This window comes from Protomyctophum parallelum (genome assembly GCF_964188405.1).
Source record: "Protomyctophum parallelum genome assembly, chromosome: 23".
NCBI lineage: Eukaryota > Metazoa > Chordata > Actinopteri > Myctophiformes > Myctophidae > Protomyctophum > Protomyctophum parallelum.
The window spans coordinates 20002402-20014860 of NC_139715.1; positions in this window are offsets into that span (position 1 = coordinate 20002402).

Sequence of the window (12459 nt, forward strand, 5' to 3'; positions counted from 1 at the left end):
TGAAGACACTTTTTTAATTTCAACGTCAGGCCTTAATGGGTTAAGTACTGTACTTAAGTACAATTCTGAGGTATTTGTACTCCACTAAAATTATTTGAAAACCTTAGTAAGTATTTACTTTGATTATTATTACAACTACAAGACATACATTAAACACTTCAGCACTATACATATCGGCCATTTGAAAATAGCAGATCTACAAGCTCACAATGCGTCACTATATGCGACATTGTTAGCTTGTAGATCTGCTATTAAAAAACCCCAAAACTATACATTTGAAATGTTGAAATGGCACATTCTGCACAGTTAGTCAGTACTTTCTACTTATGGTACTTTAAGTACATTTTGGCAATACTTTTGTACATTTTTAATTCTGAACTTTTACTTGTAACGGAATAGTTACTACAGTACATTGAAGTACTGATACTTTTGCTTAAGTAAAACATTTTAGTACTTTTTCCACCACTGGTGTGTGTGTGTGTGTGTGTGACTGAGAGATGGACAGGAAGTGGTTTCCGGTGGGTGACTGGGGGAGAGGGCAGAAAGAAAGGGAGTTTGGAGGAAATGGGAGAGGGTTAAATAGAAATGGCCGGGATAACGAGCATGTGGAGAGTGATGGAGAGAAGGTGTGAAGGAGAGCAAGAGAGCCCAGACGTCTGTGTTTACACAATGGTCCAGTCCATTCCAGATCTAATCGCAAACAGCTGCACAGTGATTAAAATAATATTATTACCATAATATTTCAGCTCTTCCGGGTCCATATGTGTCGAGGGTGTGTACGTAATGTATACAAATTACACTGTGCAAAAATCGATACAAAGGTGGATATTTACAGTGTGCAAAGGAAACCTGATGTGAGAAGGTTTTTACCTCTTTTGGGGTTTATATAGTGACATTAATTGGTGGGACTACAAGGGAGGCCAAAAAGCAGATCAGTGCCCACAAGGCAACTGTTGATTTTGTCAACTAAAACTATGATGAAAAATGTTCGTCTAACCTTTTTTCGCTGACAAAAACTAAATAAATACAGCATGCAACCAAGTGTAAAATCAGGCATTACAACGCCATCAAGGCCCGCCAAAACACATGTTGGTCTAAAACTAGACTAACACTAAAACATTTCAGGTGACTAAAATATGACTAAAACAACATTTAATTTTATTCAAATGACTGACTAAAATTTGCTGTCAAAATCAACACTGCCACAAGGCAAGTGTATACTATACAGCCACTGGAGGAGGAGAGGACTGATAAAACTGGAGCAGCATGAACAGTATCTGCGTCCATGGAGACTGGGACGCCCTGAAGTTATTTGGAGAAATCTATCGGCACATTAATTCATAATGACTTGCATCGAACAAGCAGATTACATTTGAATGTTGTCATATAAATGTATAGTCTTGAGCAGAATTCAACAATATAAATGCATGAAAAATGAAAATTATTGTTTTCATGAAATTGCACTGGACTCGGACTATTAAACGGAGTGTAAGAAGAACAGATAGTGTTCCTCTGCTAGTGACTGCTACCAAAGCACACTGTAAACCTGCATAATAAATGGTGCATTTACAGTATATAGCGCTTTTATCCAAAATGCTTTACATAGATTATGCATTACATTCACCCATTCACATGCACGTTCATACACCGATGGCGGAGGAAACCATGCAAGGCACCAACCTGCACATCTGGAGCAATCAAGTGTTCACAGTCTTGCTCAAGGACACTTCGACACTAACTCTGGGGGAGCCCAGGATCGAACTGGGAACCTCGCGGTTGCCATCCGGCTATTCTACAGGCCACTCTACCCCTGAGCCACTGCCGCCCCACAGAATATGTAGAAACGTACTGTACTGTACCTTCTCATGTCAAGCTTCCTAATAATACGCATCTTTGCGTCGATGTTTATTCAGTATAATTTTTTCATAATTCATTACACCACTGGTGAGTACAGTACTCATTTTCCAGTAGGAACAAATATCTACACTAACGACAAGCAAACCTTTGGTTTATTCAGAAACATGAAGCCCCTCTGGATTTTTTACGTAATAACTGAGATCTTAATATTGTCAACAATAAAAAAAGTTATACACACACACACACACGCTATTCATTTCATTAAGAAGCATGTGACATAATCTTGGATAGCATAGGCAATCTCTGGATTAAGTAAAAAAGTAACTAAGTACGATGGTTTTCATACCATGATTCTATCTATACAGTACCTCAGTACCTTAGTCACTATAGTAACGAGAGAGACAGACTGTGTGCCTTTTGTGTGTGTGCGCGCGTGTGTGTGCGCGCACAGAGCATTTTAAACTTTTATGATTCAGTTTGATAGTTGTGTGTGTACATAAATACTGCAACTTCACAGAGGGAGTGGATGTGCTTGCTGTGTTCTGAACTCAGTCAGTATAAACTCACAGTAACCTCATCAATCCGCTTCTCGTCAGATCCGCACTCCAATCAAGCTTATTTGTGGAGAAATGCATTTTGAGGCCAAAACTTTGATTAGTGGGGTTTTTGAAGCTTAATTGGCTCAACATGGTCACAAGCTACTGTTGTTGTGTCTCAACAGTTTGTTTTCTTTGCCCCCATTGATTCTCAGGGGTGGAAAGATATCGAAAGCAGTCGTTCCCAAACGGGAGACAAGTCCAAGTGTGCCTTTGTTTTTGTTTGTTTGTTTTTACTATATCAGTACCAGTAATAATAATACATACAATTCATATAGCGCTTTTCAAGGTACCCAAAGTCGCTTTACAGATTTTTTTTAATAAAAACAGTTTTATTAGAAAAAGTAAACTAGTTAAAAAGTGAAAAGGTTAAAAACTAGAAACAAGGTAGGCAGACAAGGAGGGGGATTATGTGGGAAAAGCAATTCTGAAAAGATGTGTTTTGAACATGTCAAAGGGGGCGGCAGCTCTGATGTGGGCTGGGGTGAGTTCCACAATGAGGGGATGGCCACTGCGAAGGCCCTGTCACCCCAGGTTCTCTTGTTGGATTTGTGGTGTTCCAGTTGGTTGGCAGTGCTTGAACTGAGGGAGCGGGTGGGGCATGGCGTTGGATGAGTTCAGAGAGGTAGTATGGAGATCTTAATGGAAAATGGTGAATCATCATTTGAAACCAATCAGATAGTAAAACGGTGGGAAAATGATTATAGGGATTTGTATGCTTGCTGTAATCTTCCTCTATTCAATGAGCAGTTCCTAAAAGAAACATGTAAACTGAAATGCGAGCTGGAGGAGAGGATGTGCAATGAGCATATAACATACTACCAACAGCATATACTGAATAATGATATAACCATACAGGAGGTTCAGGATGCTATAGACAAAGCTAAATTTAAAAAGGCAGTAGGTGTGGAGGAACTCCCCAATGAAGTGCTTAAATCCCCTCAAATGTTGACTGTACTGCATTCCTTATGTCAAGTTTGTTTCAATACAGGCATCACACCCTCTGTGTGGGACAAATCGATAATTATACCCATTCCAAAATCGCCAAAGGCCGATCCTAGAGTGCCTCTAAATTATAGAGGCATCAGTCTGCTCAGTACAGTCTATAAGCTTTACTCCAGTGTTTTAAATAAAAGACTTAATGATTACCTGGAGCATAGTAACATGTTGGTGGATGAACAAAACGGCTTCAGAAAAAACAGGGCTTGTATTGACCATATTTTTGTTATATCATCTATAGTAAGAGCTAGATTAGAGGAGGGTAAAAACACATTTGTCTGTTTTATTGACTTTAAAAAAGCCTTTGATTGGATCAACAGAGACCTGTTAGAATATAAGTTACTTTCCTCTGGTATTAATGGTACATTTTATAATGCCATCAAAGCTTTATACAAAGCCCCAGTCGCTTGCCTCCAGTTAAATGATCTCAGAACTGGTTGGTTCCCCACACCATTTGGTGTGAAGCAAGGTGATGTGCTCTCCCCCACTTTGTTTGCCCTTTTTGTAAACGATTTAGCCCAGGAAATTAAGCAGGCCAATTTGGGTATAACAATGGAAAACATTAATTTGAGTATTCTTTTATATGCTGATGATATTGCTCTGATGGCTGAAAATGAGTCAAATTTACAAAAAATGCTGAATATTGCATGTCTATGGTGCAGTAAATGGAGACTTTCGATTAACAGAGAGAAAACTCAGATTATACACTTCAGAAGGAAGGCTGTACAGCAAAGTAACCACAGTTTTATGTTCGGGTCAATATCTTTGACTTATTCCCCCTCATACAAATACTTAGGTTTTGTTTTTCATGAATATATGAGTTTCTCTGAGGGAAAGAATGTATTGGCTGACTCAGCAGGTAGAGCATTAGGTGCCATATTAAGTAAAATGAAAATTTGCCCTGATTTAGGTTTTGCTACATTTACCAAGCTCTATGACGCCATGGTCTCTTCCATTCTGTTTTATGCAGCAGGTGTGTGGGGCTTTGAGGAGGCTACCGAATGTAAAAACATTCAGAGTAGAGCGTTGAGGTGTTTTCTCGGGGTGCATAAGTATACCACTAAGTTGGCCATTGAAGGTGACACAGGTTGGGAAAGCTGCCTGACAAAGCAGAGATGTGAGATGATCAGGTTATGGAATCGCCTTATCCAACTGCCAGAAGAGAGGCTTACAAAAATTATATTTAATTGGAATAAGAGATGTAATCATCCGTGGATAAGAGAGGTCTCCTCAATTTTCTCAATTTCTGACTTAAACCCATATTTTTTAAATAACCTTCATTGTAACATTAATACAGTCAAATATAAACTGTCAGTGTTACATCAGCAGAAATGGAGGGTGGACATTGTGAAGAAGGCGAAATTGAGAAGTTATATTCAATTTAAAGAGGATTACATGACTGAACCTTATGTTGCATTTAATTTAAAAAGAGGACGGAGGTCCTTCTGTGCCCAATTAAGATCTGGTGCTTTGCCTCTGGCAGTTGAGGTTGGCAGATATACTGGCGTTCCTGAGGAGCAGCGACTGTGTGCTCTTTGTGACCTGGGAGTTGTAGAGGATGAGTTTCATTTTGTTTTCTACTGTCCACTATACCATGATTTAAGAACCGTTTTATTTGAAAAAATTCAGGATAAGAACCCAGATCTGTTTTGGATGTCTGAGTGTTTTATGTTAAATTGGTTGTTCAGTAATGAAGTTTTTGTTTTTGGAAAATTCATAGAGAAGGCATGGCAGTTACGTTGGAGAACGATGTATCCATGAGTAACTGCCTATTTGTTTATATGTATTATTATATATGTACAATTTTGTGAGTGTCTTGTAAGCCCGTGCGGGCTGGGCATCTTATGATGTAGGACACTTTAATAAAAACTCTATCTATCTATAGGTAGAGGGGGGCCTGGTTGTTGAGGGCTTTGTAGGTGATGGTGAGTATTTTGAAGTCAATTCTGAATTTGACTGGGAGACAGTGCAGTTTACGGAGGACAGGTGTGATGTGGTCCCTGCGGCAGAGTTTTAAACATACTGTAGTTTTTTTGAGAACCTTGGTGGTGACGCCATACAGGAGGCTATTGCAGTAGTCGAGTCTGGATGTGATGAAGGCATGAATGAGTGTCTCAGCGGCAGTGTGGTCTGTGGGATAGCATGGGACGAAGGCGGGCAATGTTGCGTAAGTGAAAAAAGGCAGTTTTGGTGATCTGGTTGACATGGGGCTGGAAGGAGAGCTTGGGGTCAAGGATGACACCGAGGTTGCGGACTCGGGTGGAGGGGGTGACAGTGGAGCCAACAATAGTGAGGGAGAAATCATGAGAGGAGCGGGTGAGGGAGTCGGGGCCAATGATGAGAATTTCAGACTTATTGCAGTTGAGCTTTAGAAAGTTTGTTTGCATCCAGGTGGAGGTGTCCCAATACAGAGGCAAATTTGTTTTATAATATTATATATTATTTCGTTTTCACAAAAAAGAAAATCGCAGACCTATTAAGCTCACAACATCTTGCATCACAACCCGTCACGGGTTGTGACTCTGAGCTTGTAGATCTTTTACTATGACAGACATACAGCTGTACCTGTAAACTACTGGTCTAGTCTAGAGCACTGCTTCCCAAAAACTGGGTTGGGACTAATTTGTGGGTCGCAGACAATATTTTATGGGTCCCTTCATAATCTAAGAAAACAAATGTAAAGAAGTAGCAAAAATAGCTGATAATAATAATAATAATAATAATAGCTCAGATTTATATAGCGCTTTTCTAAATACCCAAAGCGCTTTACATGGGAACACCAGGAACAGACTTTATTAAGAAAAAAGATCAAAGCTAAAACACAGGTACAGGGTTAAAAAGATAAAAGATAAACGAGACCTCAACTGGGGAAGGCTATTCTGAAGAGGTGGGTTTTAAGTGAGGTTTTGAAAGAGAGGAGAGAGGGAGCAGCTCTGAGATGGTTGGGGAGTTCATTCCAGAGTTTGGGGGCCGAAACATAAAAGGCCCTGTCCCCCCAGGTACGGTACTTGGCCTTGCGGACCTTCAGGAGGTTAGCTTCACTGGACCTGAGGTCTACAAGTTCACTGGGCAAACGACTGGCGTAGACTTGACCTACTCAAGCAGAAGTATATACGGTTATTTGCCTTAAAGTAGAAAGTAGCAAAAGTAGCTGAGTATACGGTAATAGTTACTTGTCATTGTCAGCTAGACATAAACCTTCATCTTGTTTTTTCATTAATGAATCCACGACTTTATATATTTCAGTGTCACGCAAATCTACACGTAATGTGTGTGATGTGTTGTGAAAGTTTAAATCTGATATTTTCACTATTGCTTAAACATGCAATGTTAACAAGTATTAAAGGCTTGTGACAAAAAAATAACTACGTTGGATCCTTGGAACACCAATTTCTGGAAAGTAACTGTTTTCATCATACAATATGTTTCTGCCTGGCATTGATGATGTGGTTAGCTGGTCACTGCATGCGAAGGTCCAATGTTGGCCTTCGGACAGTAACTATTTCAATATGAATTATGAATACGCCCTGCCGATCATTACCGCTCCATTTCACTGGCATTTACTTGTTGTCTCCAGATGATAAGGCCGGATATTCCATTTGAATCACATTGAACAACTGGAATACATAAAAAATGATCTCGACAGAGCGATCAAGGCAGCCCAACGCGAATGCAACCAGAGGATTGAGTCATGGCTACAGTAAGCGGAAATGGTCCATGTCGTTTGTAACAAGGCTTCAGAGCGAGGCCCAGATGCAAAGCGAACATCTACGAACTTGAATGCTTTTGATGCTTGTTTCGAGGTTATGAACACGAGGTTACCAACCTCCTGGGGGGGAGCCTCGATCCACCTCCGTAGATATGACCAGCGTAGAGGATGATGTGCAGAGGTCGTTGAAGTGTGCCAACACCTACAAGGCATTCCGGGTGAGTGATTAGAGCGTAGAGCGTGTGTGGTGATGCTGCAGCTGGCTAGTGTGTTCATGGCCATAAGGGAGTAGTCCCATCATCACTGCTTCAAGCCTTTGTCGTCGTAACAATGACGGTAACATGCTTAAACGACTGGCATCTTGTTGCCTCACTCCCATGATACAACTGAATGGGCTATATGCACACACAGAATAAGTCTTCCTACTTACGGGCGGCTTCCCTACTTCCTTCACAGGTGTTACCGATGATACTAATGAAGGCTCTGTACCATTTAGTGTACAATGGTTCTGAAACATTTTAATATCAAGGACCCCCATAACCCTGAGAGTGTCCATTTAAACACTGTCAGAGTTACACACCCGTACGGCCCCCGGGGCCATTTGGAGGATCCCACTCGAGGACACTGTGAGACCCACTGGGGTAGCAGAGTGTTTCCAGTGAGCCAACACACACAGTGAGCAGCACCCTGACTCTGCTTGACCAGAATGGAACAGAGCCTTCATTAGTATCATCGGTAACACCTGTGAAGGAAGGGATAGGGAAGGGGCCCAAGTTCTTTCCAAAATGGCGTGTGCATAGAGCACATGAATTGAGCCTAGCCACATATGGTGGGAAATGAAATCCCAGCAATGCCTCTTTCACTTCCGAAGAAGTTCGGCCCAACATCCTATAGGTCTCCACCGTCTCCTACAGACACACCTTTGAGAATATCATGACGGGATGGATGCATCACTGGCACTGCCTGCCTGGTATGGGAACTTCAACTGCAAACACTGACAGTGTGGTGTATGGACATCCCAAAGCATCAGTGGATGTATTTCCCTCCATGCAGGATGCGAACACAGATGGTTGTATCAGTAAAGCCCATAGGATCACCAGCCACCCCAACCATGAGCTGAGCTGCTACTGTCTGACAAGCTGCACCACGGCCACAGTAGACCAGCAGACTTCTTGTTTCACCCGGCAACCAGGCTTATAGTATGAACAATGGACATCTGCCACAGTATAATGACTGATGTACTCCAGACATGTACAAGTACAAAAAGCTGCTCTGTAATGAGAGTACTTGTAAAGTTGTACTTTGTTACTTTTCACTCCCGGCAGCAGTTATAGGATTAGGATAGGGTCACAAAGGCTTGACATTCAATGTATCTGTGAGAAGGGAATAGAAAGCATGTGTAGCAATGTATTAACTAGAAAAAAGCATGTTAGTATTAGAATTCAAAGCACAAGCGAGGCTCTTCCTTTTTCAACATGTATTTGATTTAATTTAATTACAAAGATGATTGTCAGGTTATTCTGAAAAAAAGCGTCTCTATTTAACCACTTAAAGGAGCGCATCACCCATTATCAACTTATCTTCACAAAATGTATTAACTAGAAAAACTATTAACTAATGCTCATTATAAGATGGTACATTTTCTGTCTACTCTGTGTCTCAGAGGAGGGATGTGGTAACATCATCACCGGTAGGCAGGTTTGGTAAGATTTCAAACTTTATATTTTATGAATGCAAGAACAATTATGGCTTCTATTTCAGCATGCTAACTTTCCAGGAAGAGAAATGCTGTGGTTTCTATTAACCTGGAATCCCCATCGATGATGTCATTCATTGGTAGGCAGCCCACCAATGTGAGACAGACTCGGAGTGAGCTGACAGACATTGTGCTATCTTATGATGAGCATTAGTGAAGATATGGTTTCTATTTTATTTAAGCCCTATTTAAAAAATACATTGCTTATAATGCGTCGTGCTGGGATGCGTTGTCAGCTTGTAGATCGTCTATTTTCGAGGCCAGAATAGGGGAATCCAGGTTGAAAGTGGTTAGCTATTAAGTTAAGTTGAGCTGACACGCTGAAGTGTCAGTTTAGCTGCTCTAAGTGAATCCCTACTTGTAAACATTCAGCCATTAGCCGTGTCCTCGCAACGTGGCCGAATGTACTCACCAAAATAAACATTGGATGATAAATGAGGCGGCTTCTGAGAGCAATTACCGACGGAATGTGGTTTTCCTCCTCCAGTATTAATTTTAATAATGGAAAGCTGAATTCTTGGGACATCATGGTGTTGCTTGACCTATTCTGGCAAAGCCTTGACCATACTTAAGACTTCTAAGCATCTGTCACTGTCTTTAGTTTAGATTCAGAAGCATCATAAAATTATGTGGACATTACAGATGATTATTATCTTTATTATTATTATTACCCTTATCATATGGACAGACATTCATGTTTTTGTACGGAATTCATTTTTGTTCTTTTGTAATTTTTGGACCATTTTCAAGACTTTTCTTCAATTTATTTTTATTCTATCTTTTTGCTTGTGGACAGGTGACTTTGAGTTTGACACATGATTACCATCTGGTAATCATGTGTCAAACTCAAAGTCACCTGTCCACAAGCTACAGCTGACCCCATCTTTTTGACGGAGCTAGCTAGCCAACTGTCCTCTTTTTTTTCTTTTTTTTTAAGAGCAAACCACATATGAAAGGGCAGATAAATTAAATTGATCAATTCTACATGCTGATTAAAATAAAATAATGTAATACTTTTTAATTTAGGCAGCAGTCCTGTGCCTGGCAGAAATCTATTTACAATTATTCAGCTGGGACATTTCACATGTGGCTGTTCTAGTTTATCATTCAGTTATCAGCATAATCTTTGGCCGAACTTGAAATTACTTGTTTTGAACATGCCTTTGGAATAAGTCACCAGTTATGGCAAGACAAAGAAGGTTATGCATCCCTATAGTCTTGTGCGTGCGTGCGTGCGTGCGTGTTTGTGTACGCGTGTGTGCGTCTAACTGTTCATAAGGGAGAATTATTTGTGGTACACTGTCAGGAATTGGTGTGTGTACAGGCGTATGTGTATCAGAACAAACAACTACTGTATACTACACATGCGTTTGGGGTTAACACCAGTCCATGAATCTGTCAGCTGTGAGAGTTTATTATGCCTCCTGATTTCAGTAAAGAGCAGGGCATTTTAGCCTATCTGGAGATCACAACTTTGATAGCTTTACTGAGGGGGGGAAACACATTTTGACGAATTGCCTGTTCTTTAGAAAATAACAGATTTTCTTTCTTATTTGTAATGTAGATAAGAACTCATGAACTCTTGTTACTTATATGGCATGGTAACAACACTGATTAATAAAAAGGCATTCGGTACATTTTATCAGTAAAGTATGCCATCAGTATTTTACACATTCCTTATTAAGCCATAATACTATACTCACTATGCTAACCCTTGCATTGACAGTTACTTACTTAATTTCCTTTTGTAACGTAGTGGGTATGAGCTGTTTACCCGTGTCAAAGTGCACTTAATCGTCCACGAGTGCTCTTCATTCTGAGTGGTGCATATCTTTGGCCCGACGTCCTAACAGTCTCACAGGCATTGGTCCGACACCCTACCTACCCAAAACCCTAACCTAAACCTAACCGCACACGGAAGCCACAGATCATCTTAACCGGCCACGCATGTGTCTTAATACCCGGCCACGCTTGAAACTGCATTTACCCCACGGGATTAACAAAGGTATACCTTTTAAACTGTTGACAAGCTTAGTAATATTGGAGCAATACCATGTTCAGCAATCCTCCTGGAATTCACATTTATGAGAAAGCAGGCCACAAGAAAGGCATCGCACCATATCCATTTCCAAGCTAAAGGGTACTTTAGCCAAAACAAAGGTAGATCCATGGATTGAAGAGGAGATTCAGCCATCAAACCATATCGCTTTCTGAGATAAATAGATCAAAAGGCAATAAAGTACATAATGATGCATGAACAGACTACACAGGAAAATCCTCAGTGTTCAACTCTGACGTGTCTGAGATTTCAAATTCACCCTTTAAAGATCAATTTTTATTTAAATTAAGTCTTTGGATTTTACTATGTAGAGAAATTGTTTTAAAGGGGGAAACACTATTGTAAAATAGACCCATTTTGCAGAAGGCATTATTGAGAGTTAAACACAGCTGAAGATACGTCAATAATTACATTCATTGAGGGTATGGACCTTAATAACTTGAAAAGGGTCCATTGATTGTTATAAAACTTGTGCAGGACATAAGTTGCAGGACATAAAATATGTCCTGTGGGTTTAAGAGCGGCGACGTCAGACGCCCAAAGCCTCAGGGTTAAAAGGCCTGTGTCTGCGTCATCGCCTCATTCGTTTTCCTTCTGCCAAGGGGTACGCAAGAACTTTCTAGCCAGCTTTGTTTGGGGTGATTTACGTCTCATAAATCGGGCAAGAGAAGGCCTTGAGCTCCGTGAGACTCTCCGACATCTCTGGTTGGTTGAACTTGTATGCTTTATTGCGGAATAAAACTTCTAAAAGCTTTTTTCCTTTACGCTAAAATTATTTTACGTTCTGGAAACTAGTTTGCTTCACAGCTAAACTTTGTGCGGGAAGCTAAGAGCTTTTAGCTCTTTGTTTAGTCAACGGGCCGCCTACGCACCGAGGCTTCACTTTTAGCTTCCAGCTAACTCTAGCTAACCCTGTTAGCTTAGAACGGGCCGCCAACACCCGCTCTTTTAGGCTAGTTGTTTTTCGCCGGGCAAGCCAACGCCTAGCACCTAAACGCTAGCCTCATTTGACGATAAGATGTCTAAATGTTCGTCGAAGACCAAGAATGTACCCGAGGGTCCACCCAGCACCTCTGAGGAACGCCGTCTCCGGCGGGGACACTTGGGGTTGCCTCAGAAGAAATGTGCCGTAGGGGCTTGTGGCAACACGATGTCCGGACAGGACGAGCATATGGTATGTCTCTACTGCCTCGGGGTCGCTCACGCTCGTAATGCTATCACCGGGGAAGGCCCCGTCTGCATCCCCTGCGACAACATGGTGGACCTGAGCATCAAGAAGTCCCTTCTCCACCGAGTGAGACAGTACTTCGAGAGGTTCGAGTACGACAAGCCCGCCTTGGACCCACCACCCTCGGCGCAGTTCTACGGAGGGCCTCCACGCGCTACACTGAGGGCTAGAGTCGACTGGCCGCCACTAGCACGTAGCACCCTTGCGCCGCGTGCTAGCATAGCTACCCAGGAGAGACCTGTCCCGGCTCCGCGC